Source organism: Carassius carassius, chromosome 13 (genome assembly GCF_963082965.1).
Source record: "Carassius carassius chromosome 13, fCarCar2.1, whole genome shotgun sequence".
In the NCBI taxonomy this organism is placed as follows: Eukaryota; Metazoa; Chordata; class Actinopteri; order Cypriniformes; family Cyprinidae; genus Carassius; species Carassius carassius.
This window is the reverse complement of record NC_081767.1, coordinates 26,435,884-26,463,831: the sequence shown is the minus strand read 5'-3', so window position 1 is coordinate 26,463,831 and position 27,948 is coordinate 26,435,884. Positions and strand designations below refer to the sequence as shown.

The window sequence follows — 27,948 nt, the reverse complement described above, 5'->3', positions numbered from 1 at the left end:
GTTTCACCAGGAGTCCGGTTGGGCCATGCTCAGGCGCTTCTAGGCACTACTGCTAAATACCCCATAGACCGTGTGTGTGTGTGAAGAATTTTTCTATCCCAGCTGGTTCTCGCGTATCTAATCAAGAAAATCTTTTTCTCGGGACACTACCAAAATCAATAATTTTAGCAATGACCGAAAATTCAGCCTTTTCAGGAGCGTATGATAAAAACCCCTTTGCTTTTAAACATTTTAACCTGGAGTTTTTGGCTTTATATCAAGACGGCGTCCAAATTCCGTCCAAACCGTTTCAACCGGAATATGAAAGCGGATCAGCCGTTAGGGACTTTTATCAACTCGTGACGGCTACCGGAAGACATCTTAAAAATCAACCTCTTGTAATAGATCGTCAGGATTTTCTAAACGGCTACACGCTCTATGCCTTTAATTTGTCCCCTGATGAAGATTGTTCGAATCATGTTTCACTAATTAAATCGGGAAATATTAGACTAGAAGCACGATTCAGACAACCTCTCAGACAATCCATAACCATTATCGTATATGCGATTTTTGATTCAATTGTTGAAATATCCAATCGAAGACAGGTGTTAGTGGATTATTACTGAGGAGGAGGGAAAATGAATACGGTTCAACTAACGTCTGTTATGGATAAAATTGATCACAATACAAGTTTTTTAGGGGTGCTTCCCAGCGATTATCTACCCAAAGTGACCGTAAAGAATACCCCGTCTATGCTTATTTTTAACTCGGACCCCTCCACAAAACCGGGGTTGCATTGGTTAGCAATTTACATAACCAAGGATGGCGTGAGCTGCTTTTTTGATACCTTTGGAGGATCTCCAAAAGACCCCCGTTTTCCAAAGACCGTACACACCTTTTTAAAAAACAATTCTATCTGTGTACAATAATCTAACAAACAGGTTCAAGACTTCACATCAGCTACTTGCGGACAACATTGTGTGTTTTTTCTGTATCACATGTCAAAGGGTTATGATTATGAAAATGTTGTTAAAATGTATCATGATGATCTGATTAAAAATGATAATATGGTTGCACGATTTGTAAAGAGACTGAAACCTTCTCTCTGTGATACATTTAATTGTATTAAGTGTGTACAAAATTGTAAAAGGTGTCTGTAGTACGCCTAGAACTGTGCTATTTTTTATGTTTAATAAAAAATAAAATGCTATGTAATCTTGAATGTATTAACAATATGGTTGTACTGTATAAATAAAGACAATGTATAGACAGATCTCTTTTTCCATCTTTTTTATTAACATCAAAAACTTAATAACACAACACAATTATTTCACAAACATATTTACACACACACACACACACACACACACACACACACACACACACACACACACACACACACACACACACACACACAAAAAACAATTAAAAAGATAACCAGGCAGTATAGAGTGAGGGTGAATTAAACAACTGTCCATCAGTGGCAGTAGATCGTGGCATAGTCTTTGACGTGTGCTTTTTACGAATCCCTTTTTTCATGGGGTTAGGCGATTTCCTATTAAGGGTTTCAACCATGCGTTTAACCTGCGGATTCGTGATAGTGGAAAATGGTATATTTAAAGTTGCAAAAGCATCCAGAAATTCATCCCAACCACGCGGTCTGTATTCATCACGGAGCGTGTGAGGTGCCGTTATACTTTTAACCAAATCCAACATGTGTGAACCTACGATTACATTCCCTTTAAATACAAACTCGCCAGAAGTTGTCCATGAAGACACTTGTTATTAGACATTTTATTCAGAATGAGTTTGATGTTTTTTAAACTTCTTTGCGGCACATTGTTTAAGATTTCATTGACAATCTTATCCTCGCTTTCATCATGCGACGGTACAGCAGCAGTTGCACTAACAGGTGCGGTGGCAGGTGCAGTAGCAGGTGTATTAGCAGGTTCATCGGCGTGAATAGCGTCCGTTTTCGGTAGTGAAAGTGTTAAAGTACTACTCTCCAAATTACCTTGTTTTACTAGGCCTATAGTTAAAAACCTCTGTAAGACGCTGGAATAAAGTTAAGCCTTCCCATGCGAATCTAAATCACTCCTCTGCAATACGTTTCTTATAGCTGTATCTAAATCGTTCTCCACAGTTTGTTGAATTGTCTCACGAACACCTGCAGTTCTTAATTTATTCATCTGATTCCGAGGGATTAGGTAAAGTTTTTCGGCATATTCCATTCCTAATGCTGTCTGGAGGTTATTAAACTAGTGATAAATGGTATTGCCACACTTAACAGAGGTACAAGAAAACCACCTCGTTGATTAATCAACCGCTTTTTTCTTCTTTGGATGTTAATCTTTTTACTAGCGGCGTATTTGATCTCCTGTTTTTTCTTTTTTAACCTCCGGAACTGGTTGGTGTTTAGAGGTATGTTACCGTGAAGTACATTAAGAGCTATCTCACACAGGGATAGAATCAGCTGATCTGACGCTGACTGTAAAATAACGCGGCGTTGTCTCGGTGAAGCCTTATATAATAGTTTTAAAAGAGGTAAGTTTTTACAGAGCCTATCACTCATTTTCAACATTTACCGTAGTCTTTTCTGTACATACACCACCTGTTGATCTGAAAACAATTCTGATCTGAGACGAAAACGCTCTGGGGTTAGCTTTAAAGTCAATCAAAAGGTATCCGTAATGTTGATTGGTAGCATCCTTATAACACTCCATAAAGAATTTTGTATTTCCTGGGTAAATCTGATGCCTTAAAGTCATTATTTGCATCGAGTCTCTCGGACTCTTGTACAAAATAAGATTATTGAGTATTGAGAACGATAGTCCTACTGGTTTTACCGTGAAAAAACAGATTCTGGGTTATCAATATGATAGAAAATGGTATATGATGAACATATTGTGTAAAAGCTCGCGAGAGTTCATCGTTTGAAAATGCCTCAGACATCAGGTCATCACAGATAATGAACACATTGACATTAGGCGTTATTAAAGTTTCATCGGTTAAAGAGTTTGGAATACCTTCAATAAATTTTATATCATACAATGACAACAGTTCATCATACAAAGGTTGCCAACAACTGTATAAAAATACAATCTGTCAATTTTTACATTGATCAACTTGAGTGCATTACACAATAAATTCTTTACAAAAACAGTTTTTCCGCCTCCGGATGGCACGGAGACTAGGCTGAGAAAGGATATTAGAAACGAACCCTTACGAAAAATAACCATGGTTTTATTGTAGTAAAACTGTAGTAACCCATGGTTTTTTGGCGTGTTGACTACCATTTGTATAACCACAGATTTACTACAAATACCATGGTTAAACCATGGTTAATATAGCAAAACCGGTTAATTTGTGGTTACCATGGTTTAACTATAGTAACCATGGTTTTTTGGTTTTATTTGTAGTAAAACCATGGTTAATTTTCGTAAGGGAAAGTCAAAATCCTCTTCAACATAGGCTACACATTTTGTATGCTAGAAATACCATTAGTAGCCATAAGGAAGTGTGGTGTAATCAGGAAGTAGCACGCGTTTGTCATATACCACTTTGAATCTTTTCAAAACTGCTCTATTATGCAGAGTGAACTTCTTTTTATTCCGCACAATGGTCTCTGTGCGCGTGAGCAGGTGGCTAGTGTCACGTGATGTTACATATCCCTGTATCAGACATATCATGCTTTCTAGAGTTACTTTTTTCGCATTAGCAGAATGCAGCGTGATCCCTTTAGCTTTAAGAGTTACTTTATTTTTGTGGTTTTAAACGCGTATGTTTTCGGTCCCATTGACGCAAAAGTCCTTATGAAATCTCCATCATCAAGTTCATCCGTCAATTCACCAAGATATGCACCTGTTTTAGGTACCCAATCTCCATCTTTCGATACAAAGATAACGCTGTCTGTATCTACGTAAAAAACACGGGGCCCTAACTGATCCATGAGATCATATAACTCCAAAATCCCGTAAGCCGTGGTAATATAGCAAGCCGTTTTAACATTTAAAACCTTTTTTTGACTATCCATAAATATAATTTCGGATAGTCACAATTGTAATTCCAGATATCTATATTGCAATTATGACTCGTCGTAATTGGAATTAAGATATCTGCAATGTGATTATGACTAGTCATAATATGCATTGAAGATATCTACAATGTCATTTTGACTAGTCATAATACACATTCCACATATCTACAATGCTATTACGACTAGTCATAACCTTCCATTGACTTCCATTGAAAAATATTTTCAGATATCTTCAATTGAATTTTAAGTAGTCGTAATTCCAATTCAAGATATCTTTAAATATGATTTGCCTAGTCAAAATTCTAATTAGAGATATCTCAAATTACAATTTGACTAGTGATAATTCAATTAGAGATATCTTCAATTGAGTTTTGACTAGTCATAATTCCAATTCAAGTATTTTTAATTGGAATTTTGACTAGTCAAAACTCATTTAAAGATATCTGCAATTTAATTATGGATATCCCAATCAAATTTGTGACTAGGAAGAACTATATTTAGAGATATCTGCATTTAGCTTTGTTACTAGGTGTAATTGCAATGTAGATATCTGGAATTAACAATTTGACTAGTCAAAATACGTTTACAGATATCTACAATGTGCATGCAAATACACCTTTGCTGAGCCCAACCTTAAACATTTTATTTAATCAATCCTAGCTTGGAAACTGTTGTCATCTGCAATTTTGTCAAAGAGTTGTATAATAAAAGTCCTGCGTCTTTGGGTGATTTTAAACTGTTTTATACAGAAGTAATTAAAAAGTATGGAAATAAAAATGTAGCTGGAGCATGTGTAAAAGTGGTAGGCTATAGAGAGAGGACTTAAATATGCTTTTGTCCTGTTTTATATTGTAATGTTGAGACGTGTGTGCTGTGGATTACATTTTGTTAGCCTTTAATTACAAATGAACACATGCATAAGCCTCATGTCAGCCGTTGCAACATTTGATATAATGTTAAAAGAATCAGTATCTATTTACATTAAGTGCAAGCCTGACTTGTTGTCAGAGACTACTTACACTGCCGTCCACCAACATATGATATCAGTTAAGACTGATAAACGATGTTGGATTAACGTCAACTGTAGTGGTGTAGTGGTTAAAAGCTTTGCTCTATGGTACATTCGACCCGTGTTCGCGTCCGTTTTTTTGCCATACATTTTTCTCCTTTTCAAAATCTCATATCGTATTGGAAAGGAATTTATTTTCAATAAAAATTAAGGAAATAATTAAAAAGTTGAAAATAAATATTGGTTAGGGTAGGTGTAGGGAGGGCTTTTTTTGTCCCAGTAAGGTGGCATCCATTAAAAATATTTAATTAAAATGATCATTTACACTCACTACGCTATTATTGCGTACTGTTTTATAATGTACTACAATACTGAGATGCAGATAATTGCCACTATTTGAAATAAGTAGTATAAATAGCAGAAAATCTTGCTATTTTAACAATGTAAATATAATCTATAGTTCTTTGCACTTAGTGTAAATATCATCTATCGCTAAGAAAATATGCAATTTACACCTAGTGCAAATAGCCGCTGCCTAAAAGAATACATTGGCGCTCATCACTGAAGACAGCAGAATATCGTCATCATGGATCTCTTGCTATATTACAATACAATACTCCCACCTTGTGGGCTATTTATGGAAGCTCGTTTCCACCACTAAATAAAGAAATTAATTAATTAATTAATAAAGATATAAAGAAAAAGCAACTTTTTATCTCACAGTTATAAAATGTATATCTCTTATCGTCTATATATCACAATCCTGATAAAAAAAGTCAGAATGAATGGTAAGAAAATCTGCAAATTAGGCCTACCTTTCTTTTAAAAAATAAATAAAAACCATTGTTTTTCATTGTCTAAATATATAATAGATAAATTCAGACGAGCAGTTTGTGATTTTGTGCCTTTATTGAACATTACACTGCATTTGGTCTATTTTTCAACATGATTCAATTAAAACGCTGGAGACCTTTTACCACACAAGGCTATGGCAAGCCGTTTTAACATTTAAAACTTTTTTTTTGACTATCCAAAAATATAATTTCGGATAGTCACAATTGTAATTCCAGATATCTATATTGCAATTATGACTCGTCGTAATTGGAATTAAGATATCTACAATGTGATTATGACTAGTCATAATATGCATTGAAGATATCTACAATGTCATTTTGACTAGTCATAATACACATTCCAGATAGCTACAATGCTATTACGACTAGTCATAACCTTCCATTGACTTCCATTGAAAAATATTTTCAGATATCTTCAATTGAGTTTTGACTAGTCGTAATTCCAATTCAAGATATCTTTAAATATGATTTGCCTAGTCAAATTCTAATTCAGACGAGCAGTTTGTGATTTTGTGCCTTTATTGAACATTACACTGCATTTGGTCTATTTTTCAACATGATTCAATTAAAACGCTGGAGACCTTTTACCACACAAGGCTGTATCCAGATATATTCAATAATCCATGAAGCACTTCATCCAGTAGCTTTTCTCTCCATGACAACAAAAGCAGACTTTTTTTATGTTGTTAGCAGTTAGTAGAGTAGGCAGGGAGGAGCTGAGTAAATTTATTCTGATGTCACACAACAGCAATTCAACTAGGAGGAATTGCAATTCAGATATCTCAAACTATAATTGTTACTAGTCGAAATTTAATTAGAGATATCTCTAATTACCATGTGGATGTATGACGCATCTATTGAAGATATCTATAAAGTAATTAAAGATATCTTAAATGGAGTTTTGACTAGTCATAAAGTATTTAGAGATATCTCTAATCCGATTTCTTACTAGTGCAATTATAATTGCAGATATCTCTAATTATCATTGTGACTAGTCGAATTATAATTATGACTATCCGAATTACAATTGTGACTATCCGAAATTATATTTATGGATAGTCAAAAAAAGGTTTTAAATGCTAAAACGGCTTGCGATAGTGGTAAATGCTGCGATGAACACATTAACATCACTCGCGGGGGCGGGGTCTTCATCGGCATAGCACCATTGAACTAAAGCCACAGTGTCCGACATGAATGAGAAGTGTTTAATGACGCGTCCGTTTCCAAAGATATAGCGGGCAAAATCTTCAGGGTCTGTTAAAAGCTCCGCTGTAGCTTGATTACACCTAAGTCCAAATCTACCCCAAAGCGAATTCAATAAATATTTATTTATAGATCTGCGTGCGGGGTTAAGTGCTATTTTGTCAAGGTCGAGCTGAACTCCCTCCTTCTCAAAATAATCTCTGACGTAAGACTCCTTTTCAGCATCTGTCACTACGTGTGATGGAAAACCTGAAGCCTCTTGTTTGAATTTGAGAAACGTCTTAACATAACCGCTGAATAAAGTGTCTGATGTCTGTGGAAAATGCCAGACTTCCTCAATTCTGACTACCGAATAACCTTTATCAATAGCTCTGGAGAGCTCGACATTGGTCCAAACTCCTGAAATGACCCTTTCGTCATCACTGTGCTGACACTGACCCTGATACTGTGCCTCAGCACAGGTGCGACACAGCGCAAATAGTAGTTTCCCCTGAGAGGATTTGACAGGCAATATTGGATGCAGTAGTTTACGTGGGGGCAGTACACTGCATTTAATGAGGCCGAAATAAGATTTGACCGGTTCAAAATCTTTTAAAATGATCTCAGGATGCCCAATAGGGTAGGTTTTACATGACTGTACGTACGGATATAGAGATGTGAAATCCAGATATGACACGCGCTCGCCCTCAGCGGTCTCGTGGTACAAACGGAGTGCGTTCGTGCGACCTCCGTAAAGTGCTTCTCTAGGATTCAGTCTCGCTGGTGCATTATAATTACTCATAAATGCAATGACACTGGGATCGTTTTGTTTAGCAGACTCCCACTGACATTCCCAAATCTTGTGCACTTTGAGATTATAGGTATCATGCAAAACTTTCAGCTTATTGTCAGATTGTCTTCTGAGCTGACCAAAAGGTGTTTTTGACACCGGATTCAAATCGTTATGATTAAAGCGACAACAATGTCCGTGCCAGAAACATCCCAGAAACTCCAAAGCTATTTTATCGCCATTATCAGCCTCATAATAGCCGTCCACATGATACGGTCCAAATTTGGCTTCGCCATAATTTAAAGCATGATGAACATCGACATTTCTGTGTGCTTTAATGTATTCCAACCATTGTATGGAAGGGTTTGAGTAAGATTTGTACTGATTGATGTAGGCATTTTTGTGCGTTAAGGCAATTGTGTCCTTGGTTAAAAAAAGCGTTTTGAACACTTTCATAGCACATCCGGCTAATGTTATACATCCGAAAGGATCCACGTTTGTACATTCTATAAACTCTTTTCGGTATTTCATACATCATTCACGTAGCAAAACAACGTCATTCTTGCAGTACAAAGCTAATTGCTTTTTGAAGTCAAACACCTCTCCTGCTACGCCCTCGTACCACGAATCAAATTTCACACGTTCAGCGTCAGATATTGTCTGATATCCATAATAATCTTTTGACGGATACGGGCCGATATAGTTTGCATTCTGCAAGCGATTAAAATGATGTGGAAAGAACCCTTTTTCGCTAGTGTTTAGGTTTAAAGCAGAGGTCATTTTTGACAATTTCATGGGCAAGAAGCTATAGCTGTCGATGTATCTCTGTTTAAAGGCTTGGTCGTACATGTAAACAAGTCTACAGCCTTGGAGTATGATTTTTGGAGTTAGTCCCTGACTAGTAAAATACTCGAGCAGTATAAAAGAGTCGAAACCCGAAGAATTGTGTGCGATAAATGTGTAACCCTCAAATTTCGGTCGTCTGAAATACTTGATTATGCGATCTACACAATCTAACCCTTCCGCCGAAAATTCATCCCCAGCTTGCGTTGATGCACAAATATAATTTGCCTTATGACGGCCGTCTTCATACATCATCTCAAAGTCAAAATAAATATAGTCTTGGCTATGTTCTCTAGGCTTGGCTGGTTGAATATAGCAACAGTGCTGGTCTTCACCCATGAGAACTTCGGCGCAATGCGCACATCTGGATGGTGCACATTTGTGCATTAATAGCTTATCACTGCACCATTTTGTTCTGTACTGTCTGTAACATTTATCACAGTATTTTATGTATCACAGTATATTAAAGTATCACACTGAGACTTTGAACCATCACTTTGTGCTTGTTTATGCATTTCATAACAGAAATCAGATCTACAATATCTGAAACAAGCATCGCATTGCACCGATTTCTTGGGATGCCTGTAGCAAGACATGTTCGCGCACACATTACGTGTAAATTTGCAATAATGTACACTACGATCATTAAACCCTTGATAGCAGAACTCACAAACATACGCGTAACCTAAGAAACCTTTCAGATTTTTTATCCCATAAAAATGGTCTTCATGCAGGTACAAATGCAACGTCTTGTGATGCGGCTCATCCGTATTTTTATACACTTCCAATTTACCTGAATCAGATCTGTGAAAGATAACTATTTTCAAGTCTAGAAAGGCTTCAAATTTAGAAACATCATGCAACGCAATTTTATCTTGTGGATCGTAACCCAGATCGGTATGTATATTTCTGGCTAATGTCATCAATTCTGCGTCGGTACACTGTGGATTTAGAAAGTGAGCTTTGCACATGCTAAAACACATATTGTCTGTGAAATTTTTTGGGGCAAACAAATGCATTCTATTTTTCTGTATGACCTGATTATGAGCCACGTCTGCCAACTTCCTACCCGCGCCACCACCTTGTTTGTTTCGCGCTACAGAGACACATAACTCTAAAGCGGTATCAAAACTCACATCCGTATTGCTTTGAACGGTTCGTTCGATTTGATCTACAAATACATTAACGTCGTGATTGTTATCAGGCGTTAGAACGGCATTAATATCTGTGGGTAGACTTGCACCTTGCAGAGAGATGTTTAAAAAACCCCCCACACCAGCTAATAATCTGGAAAGTGTAACAATCTCGTTCAAAATATCATGTAAAAATATATTATACGCTGCAAAATCATCTGTTGCTATTTCACGAAAATTTAAAGTTCTGCGAATATCTAAACCATTAAATCGAGGTCTTGGGACAATCGTAAAATCACCCACACTACCTCCTTCTCTCACCAGTCTATCTATGTAACTTTGACTGAGACCCATGTCTGGAGCTGTGGGATCATAACCTGAGGGATCGTTATTAGAAGGTCCTGCACCGACCTGATCATCGCTGTCTATAGCGGCACCCAGCCATTCGTGTTGTTCGTCTATAATCTCGTGTAATCTATCTATCATGTTAAGAGGATTAGGCGGTAACATCTGTAAATGATTGTTAATAATTTCATGTAACTGTTGTGTATTGTTTTGAAAATCATATCTGGGTCTTAATGGTCTCTGATCATCTTCTGAAATGTGGGTATGTAAATCATCGTGACATCTTTTACTACCCATTTTGAATTATTATTTTTTATTTATTTTAAATCGAAAACACACCTTTTTTTAAATTTTAAAGACACGCGTGCATACTCCTGAAAACACCAACGCCTTTTCACAATGCGACATAATCATATGACAAAAACAGAAACATACAGCAGGTATAAATTCAAAACACCTTTTCTCCGCAAGTAAAACAACACCTAATATGGGAGACAATAACATGCAATAGCTAAGTTATAAATCAATGACAGCAACAGCAAACAATATTAATAAATGAAAGAAACTAATGATAATTCACTACCAAGAACAAAACAATACTACATGTAAGAAATAACAAACAATAATGTAAGAAATATTTGGTGGTAATAACGAATTGAAGCCAAAAAAAAAAAAAAATAATAATAATAATAAAAAACAACAATATAATACATATCAAGGGCGATCACGCCGGTACAAATCTGATAACATTCTTTGCATTATATTTAAACGTTCCGTGATCAGAGTAAGAGCATTAACACTTAAATTTTGTTCAACTTGTACCTGATGGATTTCTCCCGGTACACCACTCATGCGCTGTTGAAACTGTTGAAATTCACCATATAGCTGTTCTTGGCAACTTCTCCAAAACTCAGCCGCGTGACGTAAGGATTTGTTGAGCTGTTGTTGACACTCTATGATATTCCTTAAAATCGCCACCACATCACTTTGTGCATTACCAACGAGCTCTTCTGCACCCCGATAGGACAATGCTTGACCGTTCAAATCGAAAAGTGTGTCAAACTGTCGATTAACACGGCGAAGCATATCATAATCAAGCCTTCTATTTAAATCACGTTCACGGAAAACTTATTGAGGATTTTCGTGAGGTAACTCTTCCGTCTCCTCCTCGCTTGCCGATTCGTTAAAAGATGCGCGATCCCATGCGCTCACCATCGAATCGGTCCAGGCTGTTAGCCCCCCTTCGTCATATCCTTGCTCTGTAAATGTTGATAAAACTTGTATTATTATTTTGTTGAATAAAACGCAAAACATAAAACGTAATAACAAGTTTTTACTGTTTTAATACATACCGTTATTCTCCAAAGTCCTTAAATGACTGGTGGTTGGAATATCGTCCGTTTCCCGCTCCGGTAGCCTCAAACGTTTTACCCCCTGACCCTCCGAGTGGCGCGGTCTACACGTAACGCTAACTTCAGTGCGAACGCTTGAGACATCTGGGAGATTGTGAGAAGCTCCTTCGCAAGCCAGAGCGCCGGCGGGGGCGGGATTCGTGACGTGTCCTAGATCGAGCGGTGATTCAGTACTAATCACAACCTCTTGTGCGACGTTTTCTGGCGGAATTATCACCGCTTATCAACAGCTTGCTCGTCTGTCAAAAAATAAAAATAAACAAAAAAAACATATCTCATTATTATTATTTATCTGGGAACCTAATCATGTTATGTGAACATTAAATTTTAACTTATTGAGAAAAAGGCTTACCGTTACTAACAGCTCCGGGTTCATCACAGGCAAACAACACGTCCTCATCAACTGTAAGAATGATAGCAAAAGTTATTGATGTTATTAGTGGACATTGAGTTAATAAAATAAAATTGGAAAATACTCAAATAACTCTTCAAGGATCTGTTCCAAACCTTCATCGAAATCCTGATTCTCAAAACCACCTAGAGATCATCCACGAGACATTAAACAAATATTCACTTTAAAATATATTTAAATCATTGATATATATATATATATATATATATATATATATATATATATATATATATATATATATATATATATATATATATAAAAAAACCCACCCTGGTAGTTGTCTGCCATTGTTTTCGTTTATTGTTGGTTTTGTAACGTAGCACGACTTGAAGATAATTTGCAGGTAATGAGCATGACACAACTTTTAGTTTTTAAAGGTTGGATAGCCCTGTGGGCGTCTCTTGAGAACACCTCTAAAATATAATAAACTTCAGTAGACCAGACCATAATAACATAAATCTTTAATACTCATACACGTTGATTTATGTATATTATTTTTACAACTTGACCAGACACCGTCTGGCCTTTATCTTATATCCTGCTGTGTAAAGATGGCCTTTCATCTCGACGGGATAGATACGGCATTAACTTCGATTGTTTGAAATGCATAGATTTTTAACAATTCCAAAATCAATGTGATGATATCGGTTTAGCGTTTCTCCCCACAAAGTATTGTGTATCGTTTGCGTTTAAAAGTTATTCCGTCTCACATTGGAAATCAAAGATCTTAATAAGTCAAAAGTCAATAAGTCAAAGTCTTAATAAGTCAAAAACCTCATAAGTGTGTGTGTGTGTGTGTGTGTGTGTGTGTTGAGGCTTTGCATTGATGCGTGCATTTGTGTTTGAAAAATCACCTTGTGAATAAAAATAATAAATGTAATTAAAATAAAAACTATCTAAATCCTATATATACCAACCTCTATGTCTTGTTAAAACGTACATTGGGTGTATGAGTGGATGGATTTTTGGGCTGTTAAATGACACAGACCCTTGAAATTAGTTAGTTTCACAAGCCAGTAATCACACACACTCCAGATGTGTGTGTGTGTGTGTGTGTGTGTGTGTGTTGAGGCTTTGCATTGATGCTTGCATTGGTGTTTGAAAAATCACCTTGTGAATAAAAATAGGAAATGTAATTAAAATAAAACTGACGATATCATATATATATATATATATATATATATATATATATATATATATATATATATATATATATATATATATATATATATATAACACCCTCTGAAATTAGTTAGTTTCACAAGCCAGTTACAAGCATTTCAAAACCCGTTCGATGTTTTTACAACCGCTTGATGTCTAACTGATATGCAGGCGCCAGTAATCACACAGACACCAGACGCCGGACACGGTCACGTTTCGATGGTTGAGATGACGTCTCTTCCCTGCTATATTGTTAAACCAAGTACTTTTAATTACATATGTCTGGTTTATTTATTAGATAACACGACACAAACTTGCCAGAAGGAAAGTGTGTTTGTGTGTGTGTGTTAATTGACATAGCTTGAGAAATTAAGCTTGACAAAAATAAAAGATCTATCGACGGAGATAGTCTAGATTTAGACTAGTCGTAGATTAAATTAACTTAATACATTAAAAACAAATAACGCTTTTTTCAACTATTTTTTTTTTTTTTTAAGACTAGCCTAAAAGTAAATAAAAATCGTATAGGCCTACATCATTTAAAAAGTAAAAATTGACCATATGTTTAAACAGATGTAAAGATTTCACTAATTAAGGACTGATGTCTATTTATTAAAAACTACTTAGTTTAATTATTGTAACATTTAAATCTATTTGATGCTGCTATCACGCCTACAGCCCTGCCCCTCTCTAGCGCTGGAGGCGTGGTTTATTTCCGGAGCATTCCCAAGCCTCATTCTAAGTGTGTCTGCGGTGCTGGGAGGTTGTTTTACCGAAGGCTTCGCAACTCTGCCGGAGGATCTTTTTTTTTCTTTCGTCTAACTCTCTGTCAGTAACAGTCTCACTTTTTAAAATTTTAGTTAGTGGTAAAGTACTGCATAGATTTGACTAGTATCTTGTCTGATGTATTTTATTTTAGATCCGCGTAAATGCCTACCTCTTTTTTCTTTTGTTTTAACTTTTTCTAACATCGTGACAAACATCAAGTTTTCTGGTTTGTATCGCTGCTTTACATTCGTTTCTTTTTTTCAGTTTGAGGTAAGGTACAAATGCTAAAACTCTGTAACCTAGTTTTCTTTCTTTTCTAGCTGGTAACAAAACACCATTTTTAAATTGCAATGCTACAAGCTCTCACATCTTTTTCACGTGTTGCTTAACGAAAACATATCTGATAGTTTTTGACTTGTTTGGTTGTTTTAGATAAATAACCAGTAACCTAGTTTTATTTCATTTGTAACAACTTTAACAACATTTTTACACTTTTCCAACTACGAAAACAATCATTACATTGTTTCCATTGCTGCTATGTGTTTATAATCTTTTTCTTGAAATACACTGTGTACTTAAAACCTTAATAAAATCTTCCCTTACACCATTTTCATGATTTCTCCCTTTTCAGAGTTTAAAAAAAAAGCACATAGCTTCCCAACACTTCTCCCTCCCTCCGAAATTCCTTCTTAGGTTCATAAGTTCATATTTAGGTCACTGGGGGGTGTACAGGGAGGGGAGGGGAGGGGAGGGGAGGGGAGGGGAGGGGAGGGGAGGGGAGGGGGGTGTACAAACAGGTGTTCAGAACAGATGGCTTTTATGACCCTCATCAATCAAATTTTTGGAAACAACCCGCACTATATCCTCTCTTATACACTTCATCTGATCACTCTTCATAACATTCTGGAATATATGAAAATTGCTATTATAAAAACTTAAGCAGCAACTTTTCCAATTTCCAATATTTATGTAATTCTCAAAACTTTTGGCCACGACTGTAGACTGTAGTCACTGAAGTAGAGCAGGGGGCAGAAACACACAGAAACAAGGGACTATCTGCAAAGTGCAAAATGAAGAGAAAAATTCCATCTAAATGCTTCACTTGTGAAATGTATAAATAATAAATCTCAAATCAGAAGGGTGTGTCTTATTATGTGTTCATTAAAGAACATTTAGCTGTTGGTTTCATTCACATAACTATAGCACAACAAAGGTTATTGAAATGTACAAACTGAGAAAATGCTTGTGTAGTTTACCGCCACCTAGAGGAACATATTGCACTTGTCTCGACCAAGTCTGACATTCAGAAGTTTAAACAGAGGTGGAAAGAGTACAAAAATATTCTACTCAAGTAAAAGTACCATTACATTAATGAAATTTTACTTAAGTACAAGTAAAAGTACCAGTCTAAAAATCTACTCAAGTAAAAGTAAAAAGTAGCTCATTTAAAATTTACTCAGAGTAAAAATTACTTAGTTACATTTTAACTAGGGATGTGCACGGATAGTCGAACATTCGAATATTCATTCTGCTCTAATTATTCGATAAATAAAAATGATAAAAAAAAAAAAAGTTCACAATAAAACCTAATTTGGTCACTTTCTGTGATTCTCCACGGCATATTTGAAGGTGTATGCAAGCAAAAAATAATTAATGAATGATTAAGGGGCCATTCACATATTGCGCCTAATAAGGCGTGGAAAAGGCTATGCGCGCCGCTTTCTCCTTCTTTCCAAGGTGCTTTGGCAGAAGCGCTCCTGAGGCGACGCGTTCTCTCCATGAAGACGCGGAAATTTCAGCAAAGGATAAATGGATTTGCAGCACAAAAAAAAAATCGCTTTCAGTAGCTCTGCTACTAAATTTATTTCAAAATGGCAATCCATATACAGCTATGATCAGCTGTTCCTTCATCCTGGCTGAGCTTTTAACGTTGTTACAGGATAGGATGAAGCTGAATGTTTAGTTCTTGTCACATGACCCGCGGTGCGCTTGTGGCATTCTGAAAGTTGAGATGTTTTTAACTGGATGCTGTGCGGACGCGCCTGGAAAAAACGGGAACGCGTCGCACCGCGTGCGCATCGCGACCATGCCGCTTCCATTATGAGCGCGCATACCGCGCGCCTACATTGGAAATAATGAACTTGAGCATGCAAAAGACGCGATATGTGAACGCCCCCTAAAAGAACTGCGGTCTTCTACAGTACTTCAAATATGGCGTGGAGAATCACAGAAAGTGATCCAAGAACATTGTTGCAGCATCTCTCAAGCAACGAATAAACACAGCTAACTTGGAGAATGCATTGAAAACTCCTCTTCTCGCCTCTGCCCTAGACCCTCGGCACAAACATCTCAGGTTTCTCGATGAAAACATGAGAGAAGTAAGAAAAAAAAAGAACATTTCCTTGATGCGAGTGGTGCGGATGCAGTCTCCAGCGATGATTACAGAGAGTCCAGCCGAGACGAGTGGGAACAGTTCTTGCTGGAGCCATGTATTCCACCAGATGAGGATCCCATTCAGTGGTGAAACGAAAACACGAAGCGCTTCACAAAACGTATTCGCTTAGCACACCGTTATTTGTGAGTCCGCCAACGTCTGTGCCATAAGAGCGCGTTTTCTCCGCGGCCAGCCTTACTGTTAACAGACAAGAGCCAACTTTCCCCCAATCATGTTTATATGCCTGTATTTCTTAACAAGAACATTTGAAACAATAGAAAAAAAGAAAAAAATATTTGCTGAAAGTTTAAAAGTTAAGTGTAAGCTACATTCTGTACAATAGCCTAATTGCTGCAGGCTGCTTTACGTTTTTTCTTTGTTCACTTTTTTTTCTTTTTTTTGCTTTTAATCTGTACTTTTGTTTGTTTGCACGCATTGTTAAAGGTTTTCAGCTACAAAACACGATGTGTAATGTTCAAGCTTATTGTAAGCTTGTTCAAAATGACGAAAACAAATGTTGCTGAAAAATAACGTCTGACTCATTAAACTTAATTTAAATAAACGAATATTCGAATATTCGTTTTTGTGAGCTCAAATATTCGAATGTGATATTTGTGGAAAACGCCCATCCCTAATTTTAACAGTGGGAGGGAGTCAAAAATGGGACAGGTCAATGTTGTCAAACTCAGTTTCTGGAGGGCCACAGTCCTGCACAGTTTAGATATAACCCTAATTAAACACACCTGATCCAGCTAATCTAATCATTTAGGTTTATTTGAAAACTACATGATATGTGTGCTGGAGCAGGGTTAGAACTAAACTCTGCAGGGCTACGGCCTTCCAGAAACTGAGTTTGACACCCCAGGGATAGGTCTATTAATCTCAAACTAGTTGTTTTTAATTAAAGGAATCAGTTATTTTGAATAATAAAACATTTGGGCTGTTACCAGGCAAATCAGTATCAACAAACTCATCTTTTAATGCAGAGGAAATGCAGAAGATTCATTGGAAGTGGCATTTAGATGTATTACACTGTTTAGTGCAGGACAAGAATGCATTTAACCTGCAGTTACAAATGCATGAATAATGTTTTGATATACAAGACATAAAATGTTAAATACTCATTTGAAATGATAAGAAATTAATTATTTAAAAAAGTCAAAAGATACTTTAAATGTGAAATTAAAATGGCCAGTATGTGTCAGCATGTCACTGTTAATAAGTGAGTCATTGAGATTGAACCGAATCATTTAAACGGTTGATTCATTCAGGAACGAAACACTGTCACGTTGCTCAGAGACGCAAAACTGTGCTTTGGTGGCTGTGTTTGTAATTATTTTCTATTGTAGAAATAGAGCTAAAAAAGGCAATATGGTGTCTAAAACGCAAGTCTCTTAATTAACTTGTTTACTGAACTGTTATATATATGTATGTATATATTCATGATGATTTTTGGAGGAACAGATGGCATTCTTTGTGTGATTTTGATTTAATATATGGAATTATATAAATATGTGAATTTTCTGCCCCTATATCTTCAATTTTGTGATCATTCTAAATGCATTTTAGGAGACTAAATCACACAGTGAAAGAACGCACTATAAATGCACGTGCACATCATTAAAACAAAAATAGCACTTGTCGCACACAAATGTATAGCACACAAATGTCTTGTCGAGATTTTATAAGCTGCTAGTTTGGTCTTCCTAGGCAAGTACAGCTTACACTGCATAATAGATCATACATATGGCCAGGGGTTCACTTCATTTTCTTCGAGTTCAACTTCAGAATATGACGGGGTTTCGTTTTCAGCGGTGTCTGCACCACTAACGCCTGTTTTGTCCGTCTGCATCTTTCTTGTGATTTTAGCGCCAGTTTGCCCTCCTGCCCATTATTTACTGCCGTACTTTCCAGGGAGCGATTTATTTTTATTTTTTTTACTCAGTAATTAATGTGTTTTAAAATGTAGCAAAGTACAATACTTCAAACAAAATATACTTAAGTAAAAGTAAAATTACAGATTTAAAAAATTACTTTAAAAAGTATTAGTACACAAAAAAGCTACTCAATTACAGTAACGCGAGTAAATGTAATTCGTTACTTTCCACCTCTGAGTTTAAATAAATTAATTTAGAATGCATACAATTTGATATGTAAGTTTAAATGAGTGTGTTTTGTTAATTGTTCAAAGAACAATATTTACAGCCATCTTTTACTATAACATGTAAATCAGGATGCATACTATTGAATTAAATTTGAACACTCATTTTTAAAACATAAGCCCCTTTCACACTGCGATTCTGTGTTCTGGCAATTGTTCCTGGGTCGCAAGATTTTTCACTTTCACACTGCCAGTGATTACCCGGGATATGTGAGTGCTTTCACACACAACCCGTAAAGGTCCCGTAATGACACGTGACATTAGGGCGTGACATGTAATGTACGAGTCGAAAACGTTAGGTACGTTATACTTTCACTGAAGCAAGCAAACAATCTCGTCGTCATTGCGGAAAGTGAGGAACTAACTGATCTTTGCTTCATTACAGTTTGCACATATTTTTTTGTCGCCAACGTTGATCTTCCTTCAAAACAGCCAGTAAAAGAGTCACGCGATAACATGCATCATCACTACGACACGGCATTATATCTGGCTTTTGTTCACACAGTGCTCGTCCCGGGATTGAACCCGGCAATGTTACTAGGTCCCCGACCTGGGTTCAATGCTGGAATCAATCCGGGACATGTTTGCTTTCACACAGCAGGCGACCCGGCAATGTTCCGGCAATTTGCCGGGTCCGACGTGCAGTGTGAAAGGGGCTATACAGTATTCCATCTAAACTTCAAAGGGTGTGTCTTGTTACTGGTTCCAAGAAGAACATTTTGATGGTGGTTTTAGCCACAGAACTATAATAGAACTCAAACTATTGAAAATTAAACCAATACATCATTTAGTTTCAAATAAATACAGTCTTCTATTTTAGCTTCAAAGGCTGTGTCTTGTTACAAATTTCTTATGGAACATAGTGCAGTAGTTTTCATTGTCAAAAGTGATGCAGAAGTCTATTGACTTTCAAAAATCGAATGCAAAGCCTTCCAAAGAGTCTCCAGTATTACTGCCCCCTAGAGGAAGATACTGCAGGTGTTTTGACTGAGTTTGACATTCAAATGTATACAGCACATTCATTTCAAATCAACAAAGTCTTTTATCTCAACTTCAAAAAGTTAGTCTTGTTACCTGGGCCTAAAATAATATTTCCTTGCAGGTTTTACTCTCATTTGTAATGCAGGATACATGCTATTGAACTAAATTAAAATCTGTTAATAAATTCATGTAAAATGCATGCAGTGTTCTTTTTCAAATCTAAAGGGTGTGTCTTGTTAGTGGTTCCTGGAAGAACATTTTGATGGTGGTTTTAGCCACAGAACTATAATAGAACACATACTATTGAAAATGAAACCAATACATCATTTAGTTTCAAATAAATACAATCTTCTATTTTAGCTTCAAAGGCTGTGTCTTGTTACACATTTAATAAATTATATTTTGCAGCAGTTTTAATTTTCAAAAGCGATGGAGAAGTCATATTGACTTTCAAAAATCTCTTGCGCAGCCTTCCATCGAGTCTCCAGTATTACTGCCCCCTAGAGGAATGTGCTGCAGTTGTTCTGAATGAGTATGGCATTCAAAGTTATAAATTATTTTAAGATCAATATAGTCTTCTGTTTCTACTTCAAAAGTTGTGTCTTGTTTCTGATTTCTAAATGAACATTTCAATTCAGGTTTTACACTCATATGTAAATCCGGACACATGTTATTGAATTAACAGTAGGTTTGATTTTTTTTTGCGGCTGAATATGTCTAACTTCCAATGCCAAACGTCGAACCAACTTTATATCGTTGAGGAGTTTAGCAGCAAATTAGTCAATCAGAAAACAAATTTTATTTTTGAACATGAAAAATTTACCGAGGTCCAGACCTCGATGACCTCATAGCTGGCTACGGCCATGCTTGTATGTTTTACATATATATACATATAGTCTGAAAAATATGTATTTATAAATATAGAGAGACAACAAATATTTTCTTACAACCTCTCACATGAATACCACAATTTATTTATCAATGAACATCTTAAACAATACTCAGCCAAGTGAATTTGAACTTTTCCATTAAGATATTCCCTTTTTTTCTTCCAAAACAGCCAATCTTGGGACGTGTGCAGTGAAGTGCCAATCATTCAAGATGAGCAGAGGCCAAACAAGCAAAAGCAGTGTTTGAAATGGTTCCTGTATGCTATTGTTGGTGTACTTGTCTTCACCCTTGTGCTGCTCAGTAAGGTGAGCAGCTTTATTAAGCATTGGCTAATCATTTTTATTGATGATTTTATTGATAACAGTTAAAGGAATAGTTCACATAAAAGTGAAAATTTGCTGTTAATTTATTCACCCTCAGACCATGAAAGATGTAGGTGACTTTTTTTCTTCAGTACAACAGTGAAGAAGATTTTTATGTGAAACTGTGATCCATGGTGATTCATAAAATGAAAGGCAGCAGCTACTGGTTTTTGAGAATAATAATTAAAAAAAAGCATATCACAGAACACAAAATTAATACCGGTGGCTCCTGACAATGTATTTATATATTAATTTTTAGCTTGTTTACTAGTTTGTTTACACAATGATGCAATGACATAACGTATTACATTAATTATATTATTAAACCACCAAAGAATTATTTGAAACCTGAATGTCTAAAGCATGTCTTCATCAGCTCACCTTGTTACATAATTAATATCACCAGCACATCTGTCTTCGGTCAGTTTCCTCAGTTCAGCAAAAACGGGAGAGATGAAATGGTGCTCACAACCCCTGCTGAAGGGGAATGGTGCGGGAAGTGAGACACCGAGACAGCCTCACTGTCACTTACCTGCTTGTACCAACACATGGGAAGAGACCAGCTCAGCATGGAGATTGTAGAACTTTGTGCCCAGCCAACAGCTCTGCAGATTTCTGCTATTAAAGTGCTGTGCATCAACGCCAGGGCTTTGAACTGGTTCAAGGAACGAAAACGAAAACCGGAAACGAACGAAATTTTGACAGGAACAGAACCAGAAACGAAATCAAATTTTATAGTTCCAACCAGAATCAAAAATTTTAAATGGCCATTAACCGGTTAATAACGTTATTTTATCGTTCCATTTAATATTTGAAATTTGCTGTCAATGAATCACGAATTCCAGTAGTACAGCATATGCAGCGTGTGAAATGTCCGCTTAGCTGTGAACTCATCATAGTTCAGTCTCAATGGCAATGCACCGCCCTTAGAGTTTATCTGAGGATGGTGTGAGATGAATTCAACAGATCACACATCTGCAGCACTTCTGTGAATGGAGAAAACTGAAAAACGAACCCATATAGGCTTACATAAAAAGGACATATACACTATACACTAAATATATTTCACTTAAATCATATTGACAGATTAACGAAACGAAAGAAAAAGTGTGCTTAATTACGGTTTCATTGTGACACGTTCCAAAGTTTTCGGAAAGGAAAAATGAAACAGCAGAGAGAATTTTGAATTATTTTGCAAAAGCTTTACAGTTTTAATTATTTTGCAAAAGCTGACAGCTTTGAATAATGTCTTGCTTCTATATAATCAATCAGCTTTGGTATGACCATTGCGCTGACACAACATCATTTTGGTTTATTAAAGCCTGTACATTAACAAAATAAAATAGAGTTAAAGAAACAAATAAAAAGTTAGACTGCTCCATTGTACATGTTGCGTTCAGAGTGACCGCGCCTCACTGTGCGGATAAAGCCGATTTGAAGGAGGATGATGTTTTATGTAGATAAAAGTACAAACACTATATAATAAATAATATTTTTGCATTCAGATACGTCGGGAACATGGAAACATTTGGATTCGTGCCGGATGAGAGATGCAGGCATCAGCTTCAGCTTAAATTAATTTGTTTTTGGATTGATGTTTTTATAGCCTAAACTTGTTTGTTTCCGAGAGAATTTAATAGCTGTTTGTAAACATTTTGCTTTAGACTACAGGCATTTTAGCCTTCATTATTTTGTAAAGTAATTGGGCTAATTAAACGCAATGCAGCAACTTCTTTTTCACTTTCAAAATGCAATCTTTCATCCTTGTTTTTTTTTTTTTTTTTTACAATGCAACAAATATTTTTTAATATTTTAAAAAAAACTTTGATGTCTTTAAAGTGTTTTTTTTTTATTAACCTACATTTGGCCAAAATCTAGAAAAGATGACTAACCACAACGGGTTAATGACTGACGTTAGATCTCTTTTTTTCTTTTTCTTTTTGAGTAAATAAAACACTGTACTTTATTATTATTACATTACTATTATTGTAGGGAGTGAAAATTAAGGTTAAAATTAATGTTCTATAACTTTAAATAAGATATAAAGGTAATATTGCGAGAACAGAGACCTGCGAGTAGAATCGCGGGAGAGAATAGTCTGCGCGCTGATGCCGCACTGACGCCGAGATCATTCGCTTGCTTCAGTGACAGTATAACGTGCCTAATGTTTTCGACTCGTACATTACACGTCACGCCCTGATGTCATGTGTCGTTACGGGATCTTTACGGGTTGTGTGTGAAAGCACGCACATATCCCGGGTAATCACTGGCATTGTGAAAGTGCAAAATCTAGCGCCCCGGGAACAATTGCCGGAACACTTTACCCATGTATTTGCCGGAATGGCAGTGTGAAAGGGGCTGTAGATAGAGAGAGAGAGAGATAACGCACACTGTGTAATCAGATGTGGCTAATTCCTAATGTTCACCTCTTAATGTTTAATAAATCAAGTGTTATGATCTGCCGAGCTACCTGTCGGTTTCCTCCTTCCAACAAAGCCAACGACCTAACGCACGGTAAGAACTGTAAAGCCTGCATATAGAAATGATGCGCGTTACATTATTATTAGGCAAATTATAGACACATAATATTGTTTTTATAAAATAACTTTATTAACCGGTATTTTTTCCACACGAACCGGTTTCGGAACAGTAATAATTCAGAGGAACGCAGGAACAGAAACGTTAAACTATCGATTCTGCTCGGAGTGAACCGATTGAATTTTCTTTTCGTTTTCAAGCCCTGATCAACACCCTAAGAGGAGGCAATGCTCTGAGTGGAGTGAGCTCTAACTACTAGGGGACACAGCTCACCTTTTGGTATGCCAAGGTGATAGTATCCACTAGCCAGTGGGCCAGCCTCTGCTTGGAGACAACCTTCCCCTACTGCTCCAAAGCAAATAAAGAGCTGTTCAGAGTTTCTGAAGCTCTGTGTGCGTTGCACACAAGCATAAAGAGCTCAAACAGACCACAGCAGTGCAAAGGTTGGTTCTGCCTGAAAATGCCTGCAGGTCCCCAACCCTTTTGATTGAAGTGAGCGTGGTCAGGAGCACTGAATGGCACTGAGATGGGTTGCAGCTGTGAGTCATGCCCCATGCCCAGGAACCATCGTCCAGCCAAGAATTCTTTGGGTTGGGTGGAGGCTTCCACTCAGGCCCAAAATTCTTGGTTGCCCTGGAAAGCATAGCAGACGGTTTAGAGTCAGGAATTTATAGTCCTCCCTGAGGAAGCTCAGCCGACCCTTTCCAAAAAGAAGTATACTTCAAGTTTATTTTACTAAATATACTTAAGTAAAGTTCAAGTATATTTTGAAGTATACTTTATGTAGCAAGTATACAAATATCAGTGTTCTAGTAGTATACTTGTAAGTTTACTGTTTCAATACTGATTGGGACTAAACTGGTTCACTTTCTAGTATATAAAAGTATACTTTTAAGTATACTTTAAGTATAACGGTAGCAAACTTTAAATGCACAACTAGTTTATCTCTATGTTTGTAGTTTGTACTGCAGTTGTAGTAAAAGTGAACTTATTTGTATACTGATAGTTTACTAATTGAATACTTTGTACACTTTGAAGTATAGTCTCAGTAAACAGCTAGTTTAGTAGATTTATACTGCAAGTATACTCATAAGTTTTGTTTACGTGAACTTTACACCATACTTTAAGTATACTACTATGTCCCTATTTAGGATTTAATTTGTATAATTAATTTGTTAATTTCTGAACATACAAAACTTCCAAAGAAAGAACAGGTTATCTGCTTGTAAACGAAAACATTTTATTCTAGCTTCATGCATTCTTTTTTTTTAAATACTTGAATGTTGGGTAAGTGTCATAAAAAATAAAAAAATAAAATTTTGAACAAAAAGATAAAAAAAGACTTTGAGTTGGATTCAGAATGATAATCAAAACATCTTTATTGGTCGACATTTTATTCCATAACTTACAGTTTTGATGCTCTTTCATGTCAGATGATCATGTTAGATCATAGATATAAACACTAGATGTCGCCTTGGCTATAGCAGTTCATTGAAACAAATGTGTCAATAGAGCCGCCATCTTGGAACAGGGGAGCCCCTCCGTTTTAATGCATCAGCGTCAATGTAGGCAAAAGGTCTAATGAAAATAAAATCCCCATAAATCGTCATGAATGCGATTTTCTAGGATTTTTTTTTTTTTAATTTTTTGAACTATCGCTATACTTACCTTAGTCTACTGCATTCAAAATTGCTACAATGGTGTGACAATACATGTTAATTTAAACATTTTAATTGTATTAGTTTATTAAATATGATACACAAAGCATTTTGCAGGTGGAAGCAAATCACAAATTTGAGAGGAACATAATGTGAAAGTTAGATACTTGAGGTGCCAAAGACTGTTCAATATTTTCTTTATTCCTGTCCCACAATAACCCCCCCCAAATCAGTGTAGTGTCACACAGCGCCAGTCGGAGAAATAGAGAATAGCGAACAAGAACCAAGATGGCGGCGCATCCACACGCAGCGGCTGTTTTCTTGTTTTTTGTCTTGTGAGTCGCAGTGTTTTTGTACGTCGTCATCACATCTACCTGTCTGTAAGCGTGCATATAGTCGCGAGTTTCTGCTCGATGTCGGCAGATCCTCATTTTTACAGTTAAACTCTGCGCTGGCGGAACAGCTGTGGGATCTCGGTCTGCTACGGTGGCCTACACCATCACCGACCCCCACTACTGCATCTCGCCCACAGCGGAGGCGTCACAAGCGGTGTGAGAGGAAGCATAAGAGGGGTAAGAGCGGAGGTATCCGGGCTAGGCTAACGGCTAGGCTAACGGCTACGTTCAACTCAGAGGACTGTAAGAGACTGTTGTGTTTTTGTGTTCACGGAAACATGGCTCAGCAACCGCGTTCCAGATGGCGCTATTCAGCTCGACCAGCTGACCAGCAGTGCTATCGAGAGGACAGAGCTCTCGTCGCAGGAGGAAAAACCTGCGGTGGCGGGCTTTGTGTTTACAACAATGACGCGTGGTGCCGCGATGCTGTTGTGATCTGCAAACACTGCTCACCTCTGGTGGAGTTTATGATTATTAACTGTCGGACGTTCTATCTGCGGAGGGAATATACTGGTATACTGCTCATTTCGGTTTACATTCCCCCAATCAACATCAACAGCAACAGGAACGATGCACTTAATGAACTGTACCAGCACATCAGTGAGCAGCAGACAGCACACCCCGATGCTTTTCTCATCATAGCTGGGGATTTCAACCATGCTGACTTAAAGAGTGTGTTTCCAAAAATACACCAACACATTAACTTTCCAACATGAGGTTATAACATTTTGGACTTTTTTTACACCATACAGAGAGGAGCTTACTCCCCTCCCCCACCTCGGAGCCTCAGATGACATCACTGTCATGCTAATGCCTGTATACAGACCACTCATTAAAGTCGCCAAACCAGTTCACAAACAGATAAAAGTGTGGCCAGAAGGATCATCAGAGGTTCTTCAAGACTGCTTCAACACAACTGACTGGGACATGTTGAAGCAGGCTGTCACATGCAATAAAACCACTGACCTCCAGGAATACTCAGAGACTGTCACTGCCTACATCAGCAAGTGTATTGATGATGTAACAGTCACAAAAACGATCACTGTCCGGGCCAATCAGAAGCCGTGGATAACAGGGGAGGTCTACAGACTCATGAAGATGCGGAATGCTGCCTTCAGAGCTGGAGATGAGGTGGGCCTGAGAACAGCCAGGGCCAACCTGTCCTGTGGCATCAGAGACGCTAAGAGACAGCACTCCAGGAGGATAGCCCATCAGCGACAGCAGAGACACTAGGAACCTGTGGCAGGGGATACAGACCATTACGGACTACAAGCCCCCACCACGGACCTGTGACAGCAACATCTCTCTGCTGAATGAGCTGAACACCTTCTTCGCTCGCTTTGAGCAACAGAACAGCACCACTGCACAAAAGACTCCACCTCCTCCCAGCAACCAGGTGATGATGCTGACCCCAGACAGTGTGAGGAAATCCTTCAGCAGGATCAATGCACGCAAAGCTCCAGGTCCTGACAACATCCCTGGGCGTGTACTGAGAGACTGTGCAGCAGAACTCACTGATGTCTTCACAGACATTTTCAACATCTCACTGAGTCAGGCTGTTGTTCCCACATGTTTCAAAACTACCACCATCATTCCAGTTCCGAAGAAGCCATCTCCATCCTGCTTCAATGACTACCGTCCTGTTGCACTTACTCCCATCCTCATGAAGTGCTTTGAACAGCTAGTCATGCACCACATCAAGTCTGCCCCCCCCCCTTCCTGGACCCCTTCCAGTTTGCATATTGGACCAACCAGTCGACCGATGATGCCATCGCCACTGCCGTCCACTCAGCACTCACACATCTGGAAAAAAAGGACTCATATGTCAGAATGCTGTTCATAGACTTCAGTTCAGCATTCAACACAATCATCCCTCAACAGCTCATTTACAAACTGGTCCAGCTGGGGCTCAACACTTCGCTGTGCAACTGGATGTTGGACTTTCTGACTGGAAGACCTCAGGCAGTACGGGTCGGCAGCAACACATCCAGCACCATCACACTGAACACTGGGGCCCCCCAAGGATGTGTGTTGAGCCCCCTCCTCTTCACTCTACTGACCCATGACTGCACACCGTCACACAACTCTAACCTCTTCATTAAGTTTGTGGATGACATGACTGTGGTGGGTCTCATTAGCAACAGAGATGAGACAAACTACAGGAGCGAGGTGAGCCGCCTGGCCGGGTGGTGCAGGGATAACTATCTCTCTCTGAACATGGAGAAGACGAAGGAGATTGTTGTTGACTTGAGGAGAGCGCACACTCAGCACGTTCCTCTGACCATCAACGCTGCGAATGTGGAGAGAGTGAGCAGCACCAAGTTCCTGTGTGTGCACATCACAGAGGACCTCTCCTGGACTGAAAACACAGCAGCACTGGCCAAGAAATCACAACAGCGTCTCTACTTCCTCCGCAAACTGAGGAGAGCCAGAGCCCCACCCCCCATCATGTACACCTTCTACAGAGGCACCATCGAGAGCATCCAGTCGAGCTGCATCACTGTGTGGTATGGCGCCTGCAACGCGTCCTGCCGAAAGACTCTGCTACACATAGTGAGAGCAGCTGAGAAGATCATTGGTGTCTCTCTCCCCTTCCTCCAGCAC

General features: G+C 37.7%; 1 protein-coding gene across 1 annotated transcript in view; it reads left to right on the top strand.

The window, feature by feature from the left end:
• LOC132156235 (chitin synthase chs-1-like) overlaps nucleotides 1-27,948 on the top strand; it is a 70,921-nt gene that overhangs the window by 12,574 nt on the left and 30,399 nt on the right. The window contains exon 2 of the mRNA XM_059565142.1: nucleotides 20,561-20,696. The gene's annotated coding sequence lies outside the window, so the exon portion shown is untranslated. The remainder of the gene's footprint in view (nucleotides 1-20,560; nucleotides 20,697-27,948) is intronic.